General features: G+C 50.6%; 1 protein-coding gene and 1 pseudogene across 1 annotated transcript in view; one reads left to right on the forward strand and one right to left on the reverse strand.

Moving 5' to 3' along the window:
* ABCC1 (ATP binding cassette subfamily C member 1) overlaps window positions 1-6,100 on the reverse strand; it is a 104,677-nt gene that overhangs the window by 72,487 nt on the left and 26,090 nt on the right.
* LOC116462692 (mpv17-like protein) lies at window positions 4,984-5,335 on the forward strand (annotated as a pseudogene).

Raw genomic sequence — 6,100 nt, forward strand, 5'->3', positions numbered from 1 at the left:
AGAGATTGCTACCAATCCCTCGCCTCTCTGGGTTCCTAGGAGAACTGACATGTGCAGAAGGCACCCAGTAAATGTCAGTTTCATCCCTTTGGCATTGCCAGATTTAGCAAAATAATTTTTTTCTTTACTTTTTAAAATTTTTTTGTTTTCCAAGACGGAGTTTTGCTCTTGTTGCCCAGGCTGGAGTGATCCTCCTGCCTTGGCCTCCAGAGTAGCTGGGACTACAGGTGTGCACCACCATGCCCAGGTAATTAAAACAATTTTTTTTTTTTTTGTAGAGATGGAGGTTGTATCAGTCCGTTCTTGCATTGCTATAAAGAACTACCTGAGACTGGGTAATTTATAAAGAAAAGAGGTTTAATTGACTCACAGTTCCACAGGCTGTGCAGGAGGCATGGCCGGGAGGCCTCAGGAAACTTTCAATCATGGCAGAAGGCAAAGGGGAAGCAGGCACATCTTACATGGCTGGAGCAGGAGGAAGGGAGAGAAGGGGGAAGTGCTACAGGCTTTTAAACCAACCAGATCTCATGAGAACTCACTCACTATCATGAGAACAGCAAGGAGGCACTCTCCCCGCATGATCCAATCACCTCCCACCAGGTCCCTCCCCTAACACTGGGGATTATATTTCGGCATGAGATTTGGGCAGGGACACAAATCCAAACCATAGCAGGGGGTCTCACTATTTTGCCCAGACTGGTCTTGAACTCTTGGCCTGACAAGCGATCCTCCTGCCTCAGCTTCCCAAAGTGCTGTGATTACAGATATGAGCCACCACATCAAGCCAACATAGCGATCGGCACTCTAGCCTGGGCAACAGAGGCGACGACGTCTCAAAACAATTAATTAATTAAAATAAATAAATAAATAAATAACCCCATACTTTCTGCCTCTGTGGCTTTGCCTGTTCTGGGTATTTCGTGTGAATGGACCCATGCATCTGGTGGTCTGGGCACATTTCAAACGCTCAGCCCCCTTGTCGGCCCATGGCCTCCGGATTGGATGGCGTGGGCTGGGTGTGCGCGGGTGCCCAATCCCTCCGGAGCATCTGGAGTGGCCACGTGCAGGTGCGGGCGGCGGCGGCGCAGGGGGCAGCTGGAGGCACAGGAAGCCCGGACGTGGTGCAGGGAGCTGCCGACCATGCCGGCTTCCGATCGCGGGCGCCCAAATTCAAGACAGCCCTGGTGACATAGCAAGAGCCTGTCTCTATAAAAAATTAAAAACTAGCCAGGCATGGTGGCGCATGCCTGTGGTCCCAGCTACTCGTGAGGCTGAAGCGGGAGGATCACTTCGGCCTCGGGGTTTGAGACTGCAGTGAGCTATGACTGTACCACTGCACTCCAGCCTGGGTGACAGAGTAAGACTTTGTCTAAAAAAAGAGAGAGAAAGAGAGATGAGATTTATGCTGCTGACTTTGAAGATGTTGGATGGGGAGCCAAGGAGTGCAGGGAGCATCTAGAAGCTTGGAAGAGGCAAGAAAATGGACTCTCCTTTAGGACCTCCAGGAGGAATGCAGTCCTGCAGACCCATTTTAGACTCTGACCCCCCCAAATTCTAAGACAAGAAATTTGTGTTCTTTTAAGCCATTAAATTCGTGGTAATTTGTTACCTCAGCAATGGAAAAATGATACAAGGGGGATATAAGTAAAAAGCAAAGAAAGATGTTTTGGTGAGCTGGAAGCTTGCCCAGCTGGGAGAAATCTAACAGAAATTTGCTTGGGACCAGTAACAAGGATAAGGAGCTGAAGAAGGCTATAAATCAATAAATGGGCAGATAAAAAGGGTCAGAGAACATAGAAATGGGCAGATTTCCAAGAACTGAAGAGAATGGATATATTAGTTTGCTGGGGCTGCCATAACAAAATAGCGCACACAGGGTGGCTTAGACAATAGAAATTTATTTGCTCACAGTTCTGGAGGCAAGAAGTCCAAGATCAGGGTGCCTGCTGGGTTGGTTTCACACGGCTGCCTTCTTGCTGTGTCTTCACATGGTCTTTCCTTGGTGTGCAAACATCCCTGGTGCCTCGTTTTATTTATTTATTTTTTAAATAAAAAAAAGAGAGTGACAGGATCTCACTATGTTGCCCAGGCTGGTTTTGAACTCCTGAGCTCAAGCAATTCTCCTGCCTTGGCCTCCCGAAGGGCTGGGATTACAGGCATGAGCCACCACGCCCGGCCCCTGGTGCCTCTTTGTGTGTGCAAATTTTCTTTTTCTTTTCTTTCTTTTTTTTTTTTAAAGACAGAATCTTGCTCTGTCACCCAGGCTACAGTGCAGTGGCTCGATCTCGGCTCACTGCAACCTCCCCCTCCCAGGTTCAAGTGATTCTCCTGCCTCAGCCTCCCAAGTAGTTGGGATTACAGACATGTGCCACCACACCCAGCTAATTTTTGTATTTTTAGTAGAGATGGGGTTTCACCATGTTGGCCAGGCTGGTCTCAAGTGATCTTCCTACCTCAAGTGATCCTCCTACTTTAGCCTCCTAAAATGCTGGGATTACAGGTGTGAGCCATCGAGCATGGCCCCAAATTTTCTCTTCTTATAAGGACACCAGACAGATTGGATTAGAGCCCATCCTAAAGGTCTCACTTTAACTTAATTGCCATTTTAAAGGCCCTAGCTTCAAACACAGTTGCCTTCCGAGGTACTGGAATTTTGGAGGGCATCATTTAGCCCATAACAACTGGGTTGATGAATTGAGGGACAGCCTACAGAATAGCTGGTTAGTGGTCTCGCTTGGAGACTAAGGCCATTTGACAGTTCAACACAATGTGAAGCAATCCGGGATTGGAGGCCAGACTGGGAACAAAGAACCTTAGGGTGACGATTGGCAATCATTTGAATAAGATCTGTAGATTAGGTAAGTGTATGATTTCCGTGCTTATTTCCTTGTTTTGATCATTGTACTATGGTCATGTAAGATATCAATATTTCAGGAACCTTGGGTGAAGAGTATGTGGTAACTCTTTGTAGTATTTTTGCAACTTCTTTCAAAGTCTGTAGTTATTTCAAAATTAAAAATTAAAAATCAAGGCCAGGTGCAGTGGCTCATGCCTGTAATCCCAGCACTTTCGGAGGCCAAGGCCAGCGGATCACCTGAGACAGGAGTTGGGGACCAGCCTGGCACACATGGCGAAACCCCATCTCTACTAAAAATACCAAAATGATCCGGGCATGGTGGTGCATGCCTGTAGTCCCAGCTACTCGGTATGCCAAGGCAGGAGAATCGCTTGAACTTGGGAGGAAGAAGTTGCAGTGAGATCGCACCACTGTACTCCAGCCTGGGCAACAGGAGTCTGTCTCAAAAAAAAAAAAAAAAAAAAAAGGAAAGAAAAGAAAAAAGAAAAGAAAAGTTAAAAATCAGGGCCAGGCGCGGCGGATCATGCCTGTAATCCCAGCACTTTGGGAGGCCAAGGCGGGCGGATCACGAAGTCAGGAGATCAAGACCATCTTGGCTAACACGACGAAACCCCATCTCTACTAAAAATACAAAAAAAAAAAAAAAAAAAAAAAGAAAAATTAGCCGGACATGGTGGCGGGTGCCTGTAGTCCCAGCTACTCGGGAGGCTGAGGCAGGAAGCACCGTTGAGCCCAGGAGTTTAAGGTTGCAGTGAGCTATGACTGCGCCACTGCATTTCAGCCTGGGAAACAAGGTAAGACCCTATCTCAAAAAAAAAAAAAAAAAAAAAAGGTGAAGAAAAAAAGAAGCAATAAGAAAATGAGTTACATGACGTGAGAGACTCTGCAGTGTCTGTTGCTTGGGTTCCCACTGACACCCCACTTTTAAGACAGTGACTGGAAGCTGGGAGCTCAGCATATGTTTTGGGAGGTGATGATCGTTGAGGCACAAACTGAAGAGGAGAAGGCACACTGGGCCTCATCTCGCATTCATAAAATCCCTCGCATTGTAACTTTTGACATTCTCTCTAGAGGAAGTCATACAATCAGTACAGTGTATTGCGTGTGTTGCAAATGTGAATTCTTGGCCTGTAAACAGTTAAAACACATTGCCATTTTGGTAACTGAGTTTTGCTATCCCTTCATTTCTTTTTCCCTTTTTTTTTTTTTTTTTTTTTGAGACAGAGTCTCGCTCTGTTGCCCAGGCTGGAGTGCAGTGGTGTCATCTCGGCTCATTGCAAGCTAATTACAATACTTTTTTCTTTATTTTTTTGGTAGAGATGGGGTCTTCCTATTTTGTTCAGGCTGGTCTGGAACTCCTGCCTTCAAAGGATCCACCTGTCTAATTCTCCCAAAGTGCTGGGATTACAGGCATGTGCCACTGTGCCCGGCCAAATGCACCCTTTTTTTTAGTGTACAATTCAGTGGTTTTTAATGTATTCACAAATTCATGGAACCGTCACACCTGTCCAATTTCAAAATGTTTTCGTCACTCCAAAAAATAATCCCATATGGGAGGCCGAGGCGGGCAGATCACTCGAGACCAGCCTGGCCAACATACTGAAACCGCGTCTCCACTAAAAATACAAAAATTAGTCAGGCGTGATGGCGCACGCGTGTGGTCCCAGCTACTGGGAGGCTGAGGCAGGAGAATCGCTTGAACCCGGGAGGCGGAGGTCGCAGTGAGCCCAGATCGCGCCATTGCACTGCAGCCTGGGCGACAGAGAGAGACTCCGTCTAAAAAAATCTAATTAATAGTAAAAATAAATATAAATAAATAACCCCATGCCTACTGCCTCTGTGGCTTTGCCTGTTCTGGGTATTTTTTGGGAATGGACCCATGCATGGGGGTGGGCCGGGCACCTTTCAAACGTTCAGCTCTCACGATGGCCCGTGGCCTCCGGAATGGACGGTGCGAGCTGGGTGTGCGAGGGGCGCCCAATCGCCCCGGAGCGTCCGGAGGGGGCAGGTGCAGGCAGCGGCGACTGAGGGGCTGCTGGAGGCCCGGGAGGCCCGGGAGGCCCGGACGTGGTGCAGGAAGCCGCCGACCACGCCGGCTCCTGATCGCGGGCGCCCACAGCACGGACATGGCGGGCTGGTGGCCGGCGTTGTCGCGCGCGGCCCGGCGCCACCCGTGGCCCACCAACGTGCTGCTCTATGGCTCGCTCCTCTCGGCTGGCGACGCGCTGCAGCAGCGGCTGCAGGGCGGTGAGGCCGACTAGCGCCAGACGCGGCGCGTGGCCACGTTGGTGGTGACCTTCCACGCCAACTTCAACTACGTGTGGCTGGGCCTGCTGGAGCGCGCGCTCCCGGGTCGCGCCTCGCGCCGTGCAGGCCAAGTTGCTGTGCGACCAGGTGGTCGATGCGCCCATCGCGGTCTCAGCCTTCTATGTCGGTGAGGGGCAGGGAGGGGACCTGGGGGGTAGGATGCGGTATTGAGGGACTAGAGGCAGGGACTCGGGGATCAAGCGGCTGGAAGGAGGGCGCTGCAGGAGCCTGGGGACCCGGGCAGGAGCCGGGGCTCTGAGACCTGGGCTGCTTCAGAGGCCTGGAGGGCCAGGGCAAAGGCTGGAGGCTGGGGTGTTTGATTGCGAGAAGTTGCGGGAGGCACTGGCTGGGGAGCCGAGAAATTGGGGAGCCAGAGGTCCACCAGGTCAGGAATTTAGAGGACTAGGGTCGGGGCTCAGACTCTGGGGCTGGGTGTAGGCCAAGGCTGGAGGTAGGCAGGGCTGCGGAGGTCTTTGCCCCCTGAAAAAGGCCCAGGGGAAAATAAAGGAGATTCCAGTTCAAGGCCGTAGCAGCTGCAATGACAGCGAACTAGTCGTGGGGCAGGGAAGGAACCGACCTGCTGTTCAGAAAATCCACGCCTGGGGCCCCGGGGCCAACACAGGAACAAAATGCAAGGGGACCCGTGACCCTGGGGGGCACAGCAGGTGGAATCTTAGGTTGGGCCTGGATCTTCAGCAAATTCATGCCCAGGGGCCTAGTCCTGCTTTGGTAACAAGATTTTCCCCTGGGGTCCCACGGGAAACATCAAGGGACCTTGGATCCTTGCCATGGAAGACTATATACCTGTGAGGGTTCAGGGAACCCTCTCCTTAGAAAATCCAACCCGGGCCTGGGGTGTGGGGGACAGGGGCTTGACTGTGGAAACCTTCTCTACTGCCTACAATAAGAACAATGGAAATGTTACCTGAAAAATAC

The sequence above is a fragment of the Hylobates moloch genome, unplaced genomic scaffold, assembly GCF_009828535.3.
Source record: "Hylobates moloch isolate HMO894 unplaced genomic scaffold, HMol_V3 SCAFFOLD_23, whole genome shotgun sequence".
In the NCBI taxonomy this organism is placed as follows: domain Eukaryota; kingdom Metazoa; phylum Chordata; class Mammalia; order Primates; family Hylobatidae; genus Hylobates; species Hylobates moloch.